This window comes from Palaemon carinicauda, chromosome 7, assembly GCF_036898095.1.
Source record: "Palaemon carinicauda isolate YSFRI2023 chromosome 7, ASM3689809v2, whole genome shotgun sequence".
Classification (NCBI taxonomy): Eukaryota; Metazoa; Arthropoda; class Malacostraca; order Decapoda; family Palaemonidae; genus Palaemon; species Palaemon carinicauda.
This window is the reverse complement of record NC_090731.1, coordinates 74797496-74814995: the sequence shown is the minus strand read 5'-3', so window position 1 is coordinate 74814995 and position 17500 is coordinate 74797496.

Genomic DNA, 17500 nt, shown 5'->3' with positions numbered 1-17500 from the left:
TCCAAAATAATAGATTTCTGACAAATTTCAGAACATCTATCAATAAATAGGAAAGCATTTATTCTGAATGGTTACTCTTTTCCGTTTATGATTAACAATATTTTTCTTTTCTTTCCTAATTAAAGAAGTACCCTCAAAAGCTTGAGCTAAACTGTTAATAATTTTAGCCATGGCTGAGTGGTTATAGCTGTCATATAAATTTTGCCTTTTTAGTGACGTATCAATAATTTTTTTTTTTTTTTAAAAGACGTGAAGGATTGAAGAAAGTGTGCTGAACTAAATTGTGTATGTTTGGCGGTTAACACAGAAAATAGGCTGCACTTTCTGGAAATTTCAAGGGTAGAATACCAGGAATTTTCACATTTTCCCCCGTTTTGCATTTTGCTTTTTATTCTATGCATTTCTATTTCTGTGTTCTGACTCAGTAATCTAGTTACGTTTCACGGTTTTAATCGCTTATTAATATACAGTAAAGTTAATTTCGTTAAATGAAAACTTACTCAAATTAAGGACAACTACACACACGCACACTCATACATTGGAATGTAATTTGTAATTTAGTCTTTGATTATACAAAGGGAAAACTTTAGAAAATAAACCTAAGGCATAGCAGAAAATAAGTAAAAAAAAATATATCCTGTATGACGAGGGCACGTTCTTCTGTAAAATTGGAAATCTCCCAGAGAGTATTTTCACTTTATTCAGGGAAGGAACTCGATTTTTGGGTCAAAATCACGAATTTTAGTTTTACTGCTCTCCTGTAGTGTTGAGGTGTGTACTGTCGTCAGACGAAAGATGAAAGCAATCCGGAGTATATAAGTTGGTAAAAATTGCAATTTTGTGCATGCATATGCTAACCCCAGAATCTACCTGACAGCCATATCATCCAGCGACCTAGTTATTTTGCAATTGGTTTCTTTGGTATTGGATTGTATTGAACACTATTTTTCCTGCAAATACGTTTTACAGGATTCCTACGCATATAGGTGAAACTGTGGGCTTATTTGATTATATTAAGGAGGACTTATCATTTGTGCTATCAGATGATGAAGATGATATAATTTGTTCTGATAAAATTATGATGCAACAAGTATTTGTGTTGGTGGTTACACTAAAAGATACAAGAAGAAAGAGCATATCTACTGCTCCACCGCGAAAGAAAAAGAAAGTATATGCAAGCAGAGGAGATGCATATCAGCCAGGAGCCTGTTAGAGTACCAAACCTGGCAACAATGAGTAGCCTGACATGCTATGAACTCCCCCCCCCCCCCTTCTTGGCAACAATAGAAAAATAAGATGTCTAAAAGAGGGGATAATATCTTTTCTTTTTTTTTATAAAACAGGGGACAAGGAGCCTTGTACACTTTCCAGATCAGCTTTAGCAACAAATGGGAGTACATCAAAACTTTATATTTCTCAAAAGAGTATTTTTCTTTTTATCAAATTGCTATATACTTCCTTATTTATGAACCAATTTTTAAAATTCAAAAAGTATTATAATTCTGGATGATTGTAGAAATAAAATATATTACAAGATTTTTCCTATGCCCCTCCCCTAAAAAAAATATTTGGAAAAAGATTTGAATTTTCTTTATTTTTTTTTAAATTTTTTAACGAGATGGAACAAAAAATATAAGGAGATTGAAAAATATACAACTGTGGCTGTATTGTATATACTATAACCCCTATTTTGGTTTTTAGATTTTTAGAATTGATTCATAAATAAGGGAGGAGATAAATTTAAAAAATAAGAGAAAAAAGACCTCAAAAAACAAAACAAAAAAACACACAAAAAAAAAACATTCAACTTAGGGAGAGTGAAATTGGCTGAGGTATTTTGTATATATAGATGCATATTCTGTGCAAATTTCAATGTCATAGTGCAAAAATGACCTCCCCTCGAGTTTCTTCCCTTCAACGAACACTGAATCCGGAATTCTTATTATAACAATATAATATCAAAAACGCAAAAACATACTCTTAGAGCTTCAATAGACATTTAAATTAAAATTTTCCCACTAAAAGAAAATGATGATTATGTGTTGAATTGCGTAGTATTGTAAATATCACAAATGTGTTAGAAAACAAATTCGAAGATAAAAAGACTATATTTCCTCTGCCGAAGAAAGGTTCATAATTTATATCCTAAATAGATGCAGATATATTTTTAATTTCAAAGGGCAAATGTCATCAAAATGATGCAAAAGATTGAAGCTTTGATCATCATATCTTTTATTTGATCGTAGATATATATATTAGATAATGTGAAAAATTAATATCTTGATGCGAACATTTTCAAAAATCCTAAAACGATTTAGTTAGTGTTGAGCGAATTAGTTCTTGTTGGTAGTTTCTGCAACTCAGCCATAAAAATAGTGAGCTTTTATATGTTCGTCTGTGGCATTTCCTGCCTACTCTGGATCTTATATATTTGATAGTTATTATGGACATCGATACTTCTTTTACAGGAAAAAATTAAATTCAGAAAGATTCCAGAATTACTTGGGGTGCTTCGTTCCCGTTTTCTTCTCTCTTCCTGTTGGGTCTGGAACTTCGTCTCCGAAGAGGGACACAAATTCCTTATCTCTCTTGTTTGAGTCAACAAACCTTCTAAGCTTTCGACTTCCAAGATCACTAAAGTTCTCACCACTTTAAACACTGCAAGTAGATATAGCATCATCTTACACAAGCAGCTTCTCATCTTTTTTATTAGTGGTTTATTAATTTCCTCTTATTTATCACTCTTATTGTTTCCTACCGTGGGTTAAATTTTCTTTATTGCAATAGGGACATACTAGCGAAAGAATCATTTGAGAGTTGGCGATGATGTTATTATCTTTTTTTTTGCGTATTTTTGTCTATTGTCTATTGCATATTGGCCAATGAAAAAACAATCGCATGAGATATAAATATTTCGAAGGATGAATTTATCGATAAATAGATTTCTCTTTTTAAAGTTATTGCGTAAATAATGGATACTATTCATATTGCTTGCTAAAAAAAATAAATAACATAAATAACTTATATATGAAAATGACATCAACGCTGACATTAATTGCAATCAAATATATTTCATAGACATTTGACACCCCTTCATCATGTTTGGAAAAAAAATATATATATAACTTTCATGAAATGTGGTTTTCTTAAACAGAAATTAGAATATAACATATGCAGTGCCTACACACATTCTACTTCTTTGTGACGAATGAGTTATTTCTAAGCTGGTAATAAAACCTAAGCAAAAATATATAGGTTGAATTAAGTGCTTAAATAACATATATATATTTTGAAGTCCAATCCTGACAAATATAGAGATAGATTTGGTTACTAATAAATAAATTCAGACGAGAATATAAAAGGTAATTTTTTTAAAAGATAATAAAAATTACCAAGTTATTGCTCTGAATTTAGAGCAAATATATGATTGGCTGTAGCTGATTAATCATTTGAAATTTTATTGTGTGTTTATATATTAGAGAGAGAGAGAGAGAGAGAGAGAGAGAGAGAGAGAGAGAGAGAGAGCTTTAGTAGATTGTGTATTATGAGTATATATTTTAATTAGGCATACTTTTCAGAAGAAATATTATAGCATTTTATTTTGTGCATTAGCAGTTGATTCTGTTTGGTTAGCAATGCCCTTATTTCTAAATTCTTTGTTTGATTTATAATTTTTCCAAGAATTTCGAAGTTCTTATGTAACTTAATGCTTGAATATCAGTAAGGCAAATTATAGAGAACCTTCCCCTAGTAAAATAGTTTATGTCTATATTTTGAAAAATTATTTAGATATCCTGTTATAGTCACCATGCAAATTTTTCGAGTTTTTTTCATTAGAAGTTCCTCGTTTGAAGACTACTGTACATTGGTCCATGATTCCGATTCAACTAGAACCACCTCAGTATCCACAACAACTTGAAGTCTCTTGGCTCTAACATGCCCTCCCCAATAAAGCATTCATTTCACTTCCATCTGGGTTATCCCTGCCTTGCCACTTCTCGATACGGTACTTTGGCATATAACTTTATATCTCTTATGAGTAGACAATGTTTTCTGGCGTCCAAAAATTGATCATAACTTTTCTCCGGACAAAATGTCCTCCAAATAGTTTTCAGAATAACAGGATCTCTGTATACGTTTCTTCTTTTATTAATTTGTGCAGGCAAGTTTCTTGTATTCGTGAAACTTAGTCACTACTACATTGGTTAATTGAGGGAATTGCACCTTAATATAAAAGATATGATGGAGATTATTCTAATACAAATATTCAGGATCTCAGAAATTAAATCGTAAAACAACTAAATAAAAACTCTTGATTTTTTAAAATATGAAGATAAAAATATAAGAATTGTACGCAGCCCATCAAAATGACATTTGAATGCTAAGATTTTTCAACTTCATAACTACAGCCCCTTTCACCATAATATGGTTAATCCTTTCTCCCTATCCGAAGGGGAGTGAGAGACCGAGTAGTTATATGCTTGACATGCATTTTTGTTGTGAGTGACTGGAACTACAGTATATATATATATATATATATATTATGCATATATATATGCATATATATATATATATATATGCATATATATATATATATATATACATATATGCATATATATATATATATATATATGTATATATACATGTGTATATATATATATATATATATACATATATATATATATATATATACATATATATATATATATATATGTGTGTGTGTGTGTGTGTGTATATATATACAGTATATATTTATATATATATATATATATATATGTATGTATATACTGTATATATTACAGTATATACGGAAAACTACATTTATGTTTCCAAATTTAATGCCTGGAGTTTTCAATGGTCAAACCAGTATCTGGAGCTACTGGCAGAATAAATCTGATGGAGAGGCTGTTGCTGTATGGGTTCTAAATAACGACTTAACCATTCTTCATAGTGCAAACAGCAGGGGAAAGGGACAACTCAACACCCCCAGCTTAACACTGCCAACTCATCATCCCCGACTCAACGCCAGGACAACTCGACACCGGTGTACCGGTTTCAAATTACCCCCTCCAAATCTTACCCACCGTTAGTTTGAAACCGGATTCAGACTACCGGGGGGTAACTTGAAACCGGTTTCAAGCTATCCCCGGGGGTAATTTGAAACCGGTTTTATGTTACCGCCTTGGTTTCAAACTACCCTCCTCGTTTTTGCGCCGGTTCTGATCATTTATGAATATTAATAAATTGTTTTTGTTCAGGGTCAACACAATCAGTAGGTTATATGTATATACATGTACTGTTTCACCTATTGGTATCGTTTATTAATATCTAGCCTTTACTCGTTTTATCTTAGCTAATAAATGTCGGAAATTCCGTTACCAGTCATGGGCGCATATTTTTCCGAGATAAGGAGACGAGATGGAATTTGATTTTGACGGTAATTTTTTCCATTATTTGAAATATTTCATAACTATATTGCAAGCAGATATTATATAAGGTATAATAAACATATTGATCATAAGTATATATGTATACATACACACACACACACACACACACACACACATATATATATATATATATATATATATATATATTTATGTATGTTGTGAATACTATATCATTCATGATATCTGTAAATAATTGACACTTTTAATAAAGCAAGATTTTAAGCAATCATAACAGTTTTAATAAAACAAGATACAATACATGCTGTTTGCTTCTACTGTACTTACATTGGTTGTTTGTATACGAAAACACCTGGACTACGGTCAAGTCGTTACACCTTACCCACTATGGATTACATTGAACAAAGCTTGTGTTATATCTCACAACTGTTGTTACTGATTTTAGCCTAAAGGCAGGCAGCTGTGTGTTATCATGGGCTAAATCAAATCCTATTTAAACCATCTTCCAGAGTAGTAAGTGTATGGATTTTGTTTTCTCTGTTGTTGATCTCAAAATGAAAAATCATTTAAAAGATTAGTGATAAAATGTTGATGAATTTTACCTGAAATGTATCAAAAAAAAGAAAAAAAAAAAAAAAAAAAAAAAAAAAAAAAAAAAAAAAGACCTCGCAACATAGTCACCTGTACATTTCCATGCGGTTTATATAAGCCTTCAGCCACTTTGTCATAGCTCCATTCGTTCTTATTACTCATATCATCAAATGACAAAACAGCAATACCTAGTAATCGAGACTTTATACCATCTTTAAAGTCCTCTGGTTTAAATTGAATCGAGCTAACAGTAACTTAGTTTATCCTGTCTTCACGACAACATGCATGTTGTTAATTTATATTAGAGCTTTTATTTTTTCACGTGCATAGCATCCAAATACTACGAAGTTACTATGCATTATCACTGACAGAATATACGAATAAACAAAAAGATATATGGACACAAGGAGTTCTATTGTTATATTGCATCTATGGGTAAAGTCAAACCATTTTAAGAGAAAAACTCGGAGCCCAATAGCGACATTGCCAGTTCTCTTGGGTCATTTTCAAAGGACACCTGACTTGACCGCTTAAATCTATGGGCGAGCCAAGAAAAGGAGAAAAGGGTCAGCTAATAAGTCATCCACCCGGATTTGAACTGTCTAAAAATATTATCTTTTAATTTGATACTCTCTCCAAATTGATTCCTTCGCTCTTTTTGTTTGCAACCACGTGGTGACAAGTTGAAACTCTTAGCAATATACAAAGAGCAAAATTTATAAACGATTATCATACTAACAGAAATAATCTTAATGTTAATATGAAATGAATTCAGTTCTCAATTCTCATTTATTATTGAAAAAAGGATTCTTTACAAAGGATTTAATTAACTATGTTTAATATGGTATATTTACATTGGTGATTTTATTGTTTTAGAATTTCTTTAATTAATCGACAATTTTTTTTTACGACAAAGGTTGTGTTAGCAAACGTGGTTATGGTGACTTCGTCAGATGAAGTTAGCGCTATCATAAAAGATTTAACGAATTACTTAATTCAGACCATTTTCATGACTTCCTTTAATGTTATAAGTATGCTTAATACCCTTGAAACAATTTTCCTTGCAAATCTGAAACAAAGTCGTTTTTTATATGTTGGTTGCATCTGTGACGTTTGATTGCTTGGTCAATTACAAATTTAACAATTTCATTATCAATTTCCCATTTAAAAAAACTGATAGACATTGTATGCTATTTTTCTTTCTTCTGGGTGAAAAAACACGACGCTGAGAACTTACCATGGTTTTTACGGAAGCCTATTGTGCAAGACAGTGAATGAGGAAGCTAATCTTCTTGCATTTAATAGGATTTGACCAAAGGTCTCAGTGAACTAACCCAGTGAAGATGTGGCAACATGTATGCCATATCTCCTAGTTTCCTTCCCTTGTCTCAGTGAAGCAAAAGCATCGGGATTAAGGAGAATCGGCGCCGCCGCAAATTAGTTTTGGTGATTGACACCTTAAGCTGCTCGTTGGCTGCCCTTGTTCAAAAGATGTGTATATATATATGTATATATATAAATATATATATATATATATATATATATACATATATATATTTGTATATATATATATATATATATATATATATTTTAGGGCTCAAGCCATGTCGTGCTGATGGAAGTTCCTTCATTAGTAGCTTCCTAGGTTATATGTGACTACAGTGATATACCCCAGAGAATTTACCGAAGGTACCCAGAATTCTAACTCCTGGAGCGAACATTCTAAGAAGGGATATCGCGTAAGGACGTAATGGACGTAATGGCACACCTCATAGCAATCTGCACCCCAGATAGAGTTTACGTTCGAGGAGGTGTGGCAAAAATAAAAAGGGGGGCCCTTCAAAGGCCATCCCCGTTCCCTACTACTATCGATAGTACAACAGCGCCATTCCCACAATAGTGGCCATTCCTTTATTTGTAGCGATTTTGCTCGGTGGTATTTTCCGGGATCGAATTTATTTTGATCGGTTAAAGGATTATTATTATGCTTTCTTCATCTTCTTCCGCCTTCGGAAAGTTGAGTATCGGGTCTTTACTTTGAATATGTTTCAGCCCTGGTTTCTCAATGATATTGAGTATTTATTGTGTTTATAGAGCTAGGACATTACTGGAGGCGCCATGGGCGCTGTCGTTCTTAGGCATGCGTTATTTAGTTAGCGGAACGACTTCCAGTTTTAAGTAGCCTTATTTAATTCTTGTAATTAATTAGCTATTTAGGCATATTCTTGTGAAGACGTGATTATATGCATAATTTCTTTCTTTTTCCTTTGTAGATCGTATAGTTAGAGTTTCGGTGATTTAGGTAACCGAGAACTCGTCTAGCTTAGTTAGGCTAACCTAGACACTGTCTATACGTTCGACATTCCCCGATTACCTTTGTGTTTTGTTTTCATTCCATTGGAGACTGATACCTCCTGTAATGTTATGGAACTTCTCACGTCTCTTCGGAGACTTAAAGGTAGTCCCTTTCCCTCTGAGTGTAGTCCCAGACTACAACCTTAGGGCCGTGCCTGAATATTATTCAGACATGGCTGTCCTGGGGTTTGGTTTCTGCCTATCCCCTTAACCTTTGGTTGTGGATATACCAGCAGGTTTTGGGATTTGGTCAGAATCTCAGAGTATTTAGTCTTATGTCGTTGACCTTTCGACAGGGTGAGTTGGTTGAGGGATACCTTTACTCCCCTGCCGACAAGGTTACCGACAATGGAGGTTAGCCCTCCATAGTCGCTTTGGTTTTGGTAGTATACCATTTCTCCTTGCGACTAAAGACTTGTCCTGTGCCACAGTTCCTTGGGCTGAAAGTAATCCCTTTTAGCCTAAGATAACGTGGCACTGGAATCCTGTTTCTCTTTGTGGGAGGAGGCGCAGTGTCGCCCCCTCCCCTTACTGTGTCGGCAGTCTCTGGGTTGGAGAACTGAGTCTCTCCTAGTACCCGTATTCTGTCGATACCTTACAGAAACAGAGTTCCTTTTATAGGTGCTAGGACTGTCAAGTTTGACAGTTCCTTTCACAATTGTTACAGGACCCTTTTCCCCTTCCCCTCACCCCTTTTTAATGGTTTATTCATTGCCTCTTAGGCTGACATCCTGCAATCTTTCCTTAACGGTAGAGTGCTGGATGCAGCCAGACTACCTCTCTCATCCGGGCTGACGGCAGGGCATATTGCCGCCTGCCGGCCTGGCTGACATTGCCGGCCTGGCCGGCAACCAAGATGGCTGCCGATAGTCCTGCCGACAGTCATGGACTGTCGGCAGCTGCCGACTTTGCCGGCCGGCAGTTGTCGGCATGATAGCCCTTTTTGCCGGCCTGGCCGACAACCAAGATGGCTGCCGACAGTCATGGACTGTCGGCGGCTGCCGTCGTGGCCGGCAGTTGTCGGCATGAGAGCCCCTTTTTGCCGGCCTGGCTGGCAACCAAGATAGCTGCCGACAATCATGGACTGTCACAAGTTGCCGGCCTGGACGGCAGTGGCGCCCATGACGGCTGTGAGAGGTTAGTCCCTTCTGTCCCCGAGGTTCTCAGTCCTCCCTTGGTCTGTATCTTTGGGTGCTGTTGCCTGTATGCTGTCGGCAGGGCCGGCAACGCGGCGCGCCGACTGTATCAGTACTGTCGGCGGGTTGCTGGCAACAGTACTGTAGCTATATAGAAGCCTGAATGTTACATTCTCCCCTTCTATTAGAACCTCCGTTCGGTAAAAAGGTAGTCTATTAGACTTTTCTTCCTTAATTACTGTATATAGTTACAGTAAAGGATAGCCCTTTTTTCCATACTGTCTCTCTCTCTGTCTCGCTAGGCCTGCAAGGTATGCAGACATATCCTAGCCAGACCGGCAACATGCCGGATATACTGCTGTATAGGTAATACAGATAGCCAGTATATCTCAGTATAGAATATACTGTAGATAGAAAACTACTATATTTCTTATATTAGTGGTTTCTTCCAATATATTTTGGATATCTAATTCGGGCAATTGCTGAGCCTAATCCTATATTGAATGTATATGATTTCTTCAATATCCTGATTAGAAATCAGTTTTAGGATTATTCTGCAATATTAAATATTTCAGGCATGAGTAATACACTCTTATCCTGTAAAGGGTACAGCCCCTTTTTCTGTGAGTCTCCCTGATCAGGAAACTCTGTGATTTAATATAGTAGGAAGACTACAGCAAACGACCCGAGTAGGATGTTCATTTATATGTCTTTATTTTTCTGTTCCATCTAGTGCTAGATGGACCCTACTGTCATATGCTGCCTTGTAGGCAGCATAATGATAAGACTGCATGACATAGGTACAGTAGTCGATATGTTGCAATTTACATCTTTGCAATTTAGAAACTACAGTACCATGTTACAGTAGTTTTTCCATGGGTATCCTCCAGTGAGTGTTCTGCTGATACCGTTTATATATTGAAGGAATAATTTCTTCAATAGTCTGATTTGATATCAGTCATCCTGACCCCACAGTATTAACAATTTTGGGATAGTGAATTGATACTTCTCTACCCCTAAGGGTAAGTAACCCTTCTACATGGATTTTCTCACAGAGAAAGCTCCATGTAAGTTAATACTGAGGGGAGATAGCAGCATTTGCTCGCGGAGGTATACATGTATGTATCTCTTACAATCCCTTTATAGCTTCTATCCTAAGCTATTCTGTTGTAGATGACATTTACATGTTGATTATTAAGTAATAATCCATTATATACTCATTTGGTTTTCCTTTCTTTACAGATGGAACACCAGATACCTTGTACGGCAGTCCACTGCAGAGCCAAGGGTAAGGACCTTTACAGTCATAATACTTGCAGGTTACATGCCCCCTGCAATATTATTTCCGGATCCCTACATTATTGGAACCCGCAGGGTTGCAATATATGCTGGACATTGATGTCTGAAGGTTTTGATAATCCCAAGTCTACAGAGACTAAGGTTGTAGCACAGTATAAATTACGTAACTGGGTGAGAGGCTTCCAAAAGATCTCTCCGGGACCTTTCCTACCTAATGATAGGATGCGTAATATATTATTTCCAGAGTTAAGTGAGGAAATAGTAGTGCCTCAGGAGTCAACTACGTTCCCTGATGGCGAGAAAACCTTTGGGATCGAGGACAAGAAGTGCCCTAAGATAGAAGAGAAATATGTTGTATCGGACTTTCCTCCGCCTCTGCTGGCTAAAGAGCCATCGATGTCAACATCTTCGTCTTCTACCCCTCTTTGGTATAATGTGGTACAATTATGTATCCAACTGAAGAATCAGATAGAGAGCTTTAGTAAACAAAGCAAGAAGCGGGAAGTAAAACACAAGATAGAACCTCGTAAAGCTCCTCTTGTTGCTTCCCACGGGTCAGTTAAACGACCCATGAATCATGACCTTCCTTCATGCTCCTTAACCAATCCCTGGAGGTTTGCGGAGCTGATGTCGATTTCAAATGGCAATCTCTTCATTTCAGAGAAAATAGGTACTGTTCCCTTGGACAAAATCCAATTTTGGCCAAGCTCTGAGGTTTTCCCTAATTGTTGGGTTCGACTGAGGTTCGAACCAAAGACAAGGAAAAGAACGGAACAAAAGGAGGTCATGATTCTTGATCATGATAATGCACAGACTATCCTTTCAGATAATCTGAAGAAGGCGGGTTATTCAGAGACGACGGTTTTCTCACTGAATAACATACACTCTTCCTTTCTTGCTCCTGCTTCACTCTCCTTCCCCTTTATGGAGAAGGCATTTACTTCCGTTACCAAAGCTGTAGAGGCAGGTGTGTCATGTCCCACACTCGATGAGTGCAAGCCTTTGTCACCAGCTATTCCCGGACAGGAAAAGGATTGGAAGGAAGTCCATTTGACATTTTCAGTAGGAAAATTAGACAAGGATGTCGCAAGCCAACAATTTAATGTTTGTCTCCCTAAATTGTCCGATTTGCTCTTGTTTAATGAGCACGAGTCAAAGGAGAGACTGGCGACATCCCTTTCTCTACAAAACTACATAGAGTTGTGTTCAACTGCAGTTCGACCTCTTCATCACGAGCGTCTTCAAGAAACTACCTCGCTAAATAGCCCCATACGAGGTTCCTCTAATGGGTCTGATAGACTAGATGAGGCCGGTCCTAGCTCCGATCCTAGGTATATTTCCGAAGGTTCAGAAATTAACTGCCTTCGGTTTATCACAGAGAACCCAAACCCTTCATTTCATGAATTTCTTGTTCTAGCGGTTAGGAAAAGGTTTGGGATCTCAGAAGGCAATATAGGATTCTTAGAAGAATACAAGGCTAAGTCTACTAAAAGACAATATGAGTCTTCCTGGAAGAAGTGGGTGGAGTTTGTTAAATCAAAAGGACCGAAAGAAATTTCTATGAACTTCTGTCTGTCCTTCTTTGTCCACCTTCATAGCCAGGGGTTGGCGGCCAATACGATAAATACGTACAAATCGGCCTTGACTAGACCTCTCCTATATGCCTTCCAAGTGGATCTGGCAAATGAAATCTTTAACAAGATTCCGAAAGCATGTGCTAGACTTAGACCTGCAGCACCACCAAAGCCAATCTCTTGGTCTTTGGACAAGGTCTTACATTATGCCTCATCGGTGAACAATGAAGATTGTTCTCTTAAGGACCTAACCCAAAAGGTTATTTTCCTGTTCGCAATAGCCTCTGGGGCTAGAGTTAGTGAAATAGTGGCTCTATCGAGAGATGAGGGCCACATCCAGTTCACAGATTTAGGAGAACTCAATCTCTTCCCTGATCCATCATTTCTCGCTAAAAACGAGCTACCCACTAAGAGGTGGGGTCCCTGGAGAATCTGTCCTCTGAAGGAAGATGTCTCTCTATGTCCTGTAGAGTGTCTAAAGGTCTATCTTCGTAGAACTTCAGACTTCAGGGGAGGTCAGCTCTTTAGAGGAGAAACTTCGGGATCAAATTTATCTTTAAATCAACTAAGGGCGAAGCTCACCTACTTTATTCGTAGAGCGGATCCAGACAGTACTCCCACAGGTCATGATCCGAGAAAGATTGCTTCATCACTGAACTTCTTTCAGTACATGGACTTTGAGCGTCTTCGTTCATACACTGGATGGAAATCATCCAGGGTGTTTTACAAACACTACGCAAAACAAGTGCATAAACTGAAACACTATGTAGTGGCGGCAGGTAGTGTTCTAAAACCTGCCCCCTGATTTTTTGTGATACATTTTTTGGTTTGGGTCCTCACTTGTCCTCGGACATGTTCTGGATAGGAATCATCCAGGATTTTCTACAAACACTATGCTTTGCTAGTCCATGATCCGAAGCAATATGTGGTGACGTCAGGTAATTTATTTACTCTGCCGTTTATTCTACGATGAACAGATAATTGACTGGGACTGTCAATTAAGGGGAGAGGAAGTCATCCTTTTTAAGTATGCCTTCTTTTATTTATGTGTTACCATGGTAGCACTAGCTCTGTTCTAAAATCCCAGGTGTGGAATTATACAGATAGCTCTAGTGCTGGTGTACGAAGTACATAGGGCAGTTAATGGTAACCAGTACAGGTTTTATGAAGAGCGGTTATCTTTTACCTTCTCTTCAATCTAGAGTGGCATTTCTTGACTTCTTTCCTTCAAGGAGGAAATACGATTCCTGTACTTGTTCCAGGTATAATCCCATTGTCAAACTACATTCGTTTCGCTAGCTATCTCTAATAGTCATTTATTTAGAATAAATGTCTATTTGAATGTAGTGCGTCCATCTTCGCCAGACAATTGTATCTATACATGCCAGGCTTTTTAATTGCTTAGAATGCATCCTTCACTTCTGTATGCATCTAAGGTTAGACATAAGAGACACTGATGTCTTTTTGACCAATTATACAACTTGAGACTATTTGTATATTCAGTGGATACTTAAGTTTGGTCATACTATTTATGTTAACCTTGAAATCCCTTTTCAACTGTCTAGATGACTCTTCCCTGTAGGAGGCAGGAAGCACTAACATTGTTTATGATTAGTGATGATGACATATAACGGTATTGTCACAAGTCTCATATGGTCAGTATGACCATTGAAAAGGTTGATATAAGGTTTAGGCACTGATGAAAAATCCACAGATACATCAATGCTTTGGTATGCTTCCATCAGCACGACATGGCTTGAGCCCAAAAAACGGATTTTGAGCGAAGCGAAAAATCTATTTTTGGGTGAGATAGCCATGTCGTCCTGATGGAGCCACCCATCTCTTCTGCAGAAGAGATCTTCAGTTCCCTCCCGTAGTACTGTATCTGTAACAGCCTATGCTCAATGCTACAAGGAATGGCCACTATTGTGGGAATGGCGCTGTTGTACTATCGATAGTAGTAGGGAACGGGGATGGCCTTTGAAGGGCCCCCCTTTTTATTTTTGCCACACCTCCTCGAACGTAAACTCTATCTGGGGTGCAGATTGCTATGAGGTGTGCCATTACGTCCATTACGTCCATTACGTCCTTACGCGATATCCCTTCTTAGAATGTTAAGGGATATTCGCTCCAGGAGTTAGAATTCTGGGTACCTTCGGTAAATTCTCTGGGATATATCACTGTAGTCACATATAACCTAGGAAGCTACTAATGAAGGAACTTCCATCAGGACGACATGGCTATCTCACCCAAAAATAGATTTTTCGCTTCGCTCAAAATCCGTTATATATATATATATATATATATATATGCATTTTGTATAAGTAATGAAATAATCAACACCATTTATTCTGAGTGATTTTTGTGTCAATTTCTCCAGGAATATTGCCGCCCGATGCTCATGCACCTAAAGCACATGAATGGAATCTATTAGTCTGTAACCTCAAATATTGTGTATTAGTGAATTATATGACACGATAGGTCTGAGATACGAAAATATCAACAATCATACGAACACTGAAATAAAATAAAATTTTACCTCGTCTTTATCACAAAACCTTAAATGACAGTCTGACTTTTAACGTGTCATATAATTCACTAATACACAATATTTGGTCTTAAATACAAAATTAAACTACTTCTCCTACTGCTGCGAAGCCAGCAATAAATGCATGATACATATTTGCGATGTCACATGAATTATTTATCATTTTGATGAGGGGGTAACTTGAAAACAGAGGGGGTAACCTGAAACCGGTTTCAAACTAACACCCCCCCCCCCCGTAATCTGAAACCGGATTCAAGTTACCGGGCGGTAGTTTGAAACTGGAGGTAACTTAAAACCTTTACACCGGGACAACTCAACAACGGGACAAATCAACATAAGGACAACTATAAAACTATGAAACACACACCCACCCACACCCACACACAGACATATATATATATATATATATATATGTATATATATATATATATATATATATACTGTATATACATACATATATATATATATATATATATATTTATATATATATACTGTATATACACACACACACACACATATATATATATATATATATATATATGTATATATATATATATATATATACATATATATATATATATATATATATGCAGAAGAACCACAGGGAAAATGAAAATACAGAATATACACTTGAGTCCTGACTAGTTTCGTGATACTTCCTCAGAGGACTGATTTATTGAGAGAGGTTTCTTATAATTTATAGGGAAAGCAAAAGTACGAACATACATATAGAGATTTAGAGAACAATGACACTCCCTTACCCGCTACCTGGGCTTGACTCAGGTGTGAGGAGGAGGAGTCCGCAAGCTCGTTAGACACCTGCTAAAAAGGGTCATTTCTAGTGGCGGGTATATTCTTGTTTTCTTCTTATACCCGCCACTAGAAATGACCCTTTTTAGCAGGTGTCTAACGAGCTTGCGGACTCCTCCTCCTCACACCTGAGTCAAGCCCAGGTAGCGGGTAAGGGAGTGTCATTGTTCTCTAAATCTCTATATGTATGTTCGTACTTTTGCTTTCCCTATAAATTGTAAGAAACCTCTCTCAATAAATCAGTCCTCTGAGGAAGTATCACGAAACTAGTCAGGACTCAAGTGTATATTCTGTATTTTCATTTTCCCTGTGGTTCTTCTGCATCTGAGCATCACGTTTTCCCTGTGATTTTTACCCATATATATATATATATATATATATAAATATATGTATATATATATATATATATATATATATATATAGTTGGTTTACTTGTCTCTTTCTAATGAGCAATGGAATAACTTTATCCCAAACTCTTGGGTAATTTTTAAAGCACACCTGGCTTGACTGTTTTAATCTATGGGCGAGCCAAGAAAAGGAGAAAAAGGTCAGCTAATAAGTCAATCACCCGGATTTGAACTATCTAAGAATATAATCCTTTAATTTGATATTCTCTTTAAATTGTTTCCTTCACTATTTTTATTTACAACCACTTGGTGACAAAAAAGTTGAAAGTCTTTGACATAACAGAGCAGAATTGTTTTAAAAAGATTATCGCACTAACAGAAAAATTCTTAATTTTGATATCAAATATATTTATTTTTCAATTCTTATTGATTATTTAAAGACAGGATTCTTTACAAACGATTTAATCAACTAAGTTTAATAAAGTATATTTACATTGATGATTGTATTGTTTTATAATTTATTAAATTAATGGACAAAAAAATTGTACAACAAAGGTTTAGCTATCAAACGGGGTTACGGTGACTCTTCGTCCGATGAAGTTAATTCTATCACAAAAGATTCAATGAATTCGTTAAGAGAGGTGTCATTTTTCATGTCTTCCTGTATAATGTTATCAGTATCCTTAATAGCCTTGGACCCATTTTTCTTGCAAATTTGAAAGAAATCGCTTCTATGATATGTTGGTTGCTTCTGTGTTAAGTTTGATTGCTTATTTTCCCATATTAAAATAAATTGACACACATTGTATGCCATTTTTCTTTCTTCTGGCGAAGAATACCAATCTGCCAACTCTCCATGATGTTTACGGAAGGCTATTTTGCGAGACAAAGACTGCCGAAGCTCCTCTTGAAGCATTTAATAGGATTTGACCAAAGTTCTTAGTGAACTGACCCTGTGAAGAAATGGTATCGTGTACGTAATATCTCCTAGTTTTTCATTTTCCTTCCCTTCTCTTAGTGAAGCGAAGGAATCGGGCTTAAGGAGAATCAGCAACGCCGCAAATGAACTTGAAGTTCGCTCGTAAAATGGTTCTACTATAGGAGATATGGCATACACGTTGCCACATCTTCACTGGGTCAAATCACTCAAACAATTCATTACAGCGTTATCGAAAATAACCTTGGGGTCTATATACTAATACCATCAACACCAAAAAGGTAAATCTTATAATTCCTTTGAGAACTTAATATAGAAAAAAAAAAATTATATGATGTACACTTAGATTCAAAAGTCCGCCGACATTCAAAGGGGAATCGTTCGTCAGAGGTCTCTAGTGTTACCATGACAAAACAAAGAAAGAGTTGGTCTTCTTACTACCTTCAAGGAAATGGGCGGAGACTTGTCCAACCTCAGCGAACGCTTAAAAATATT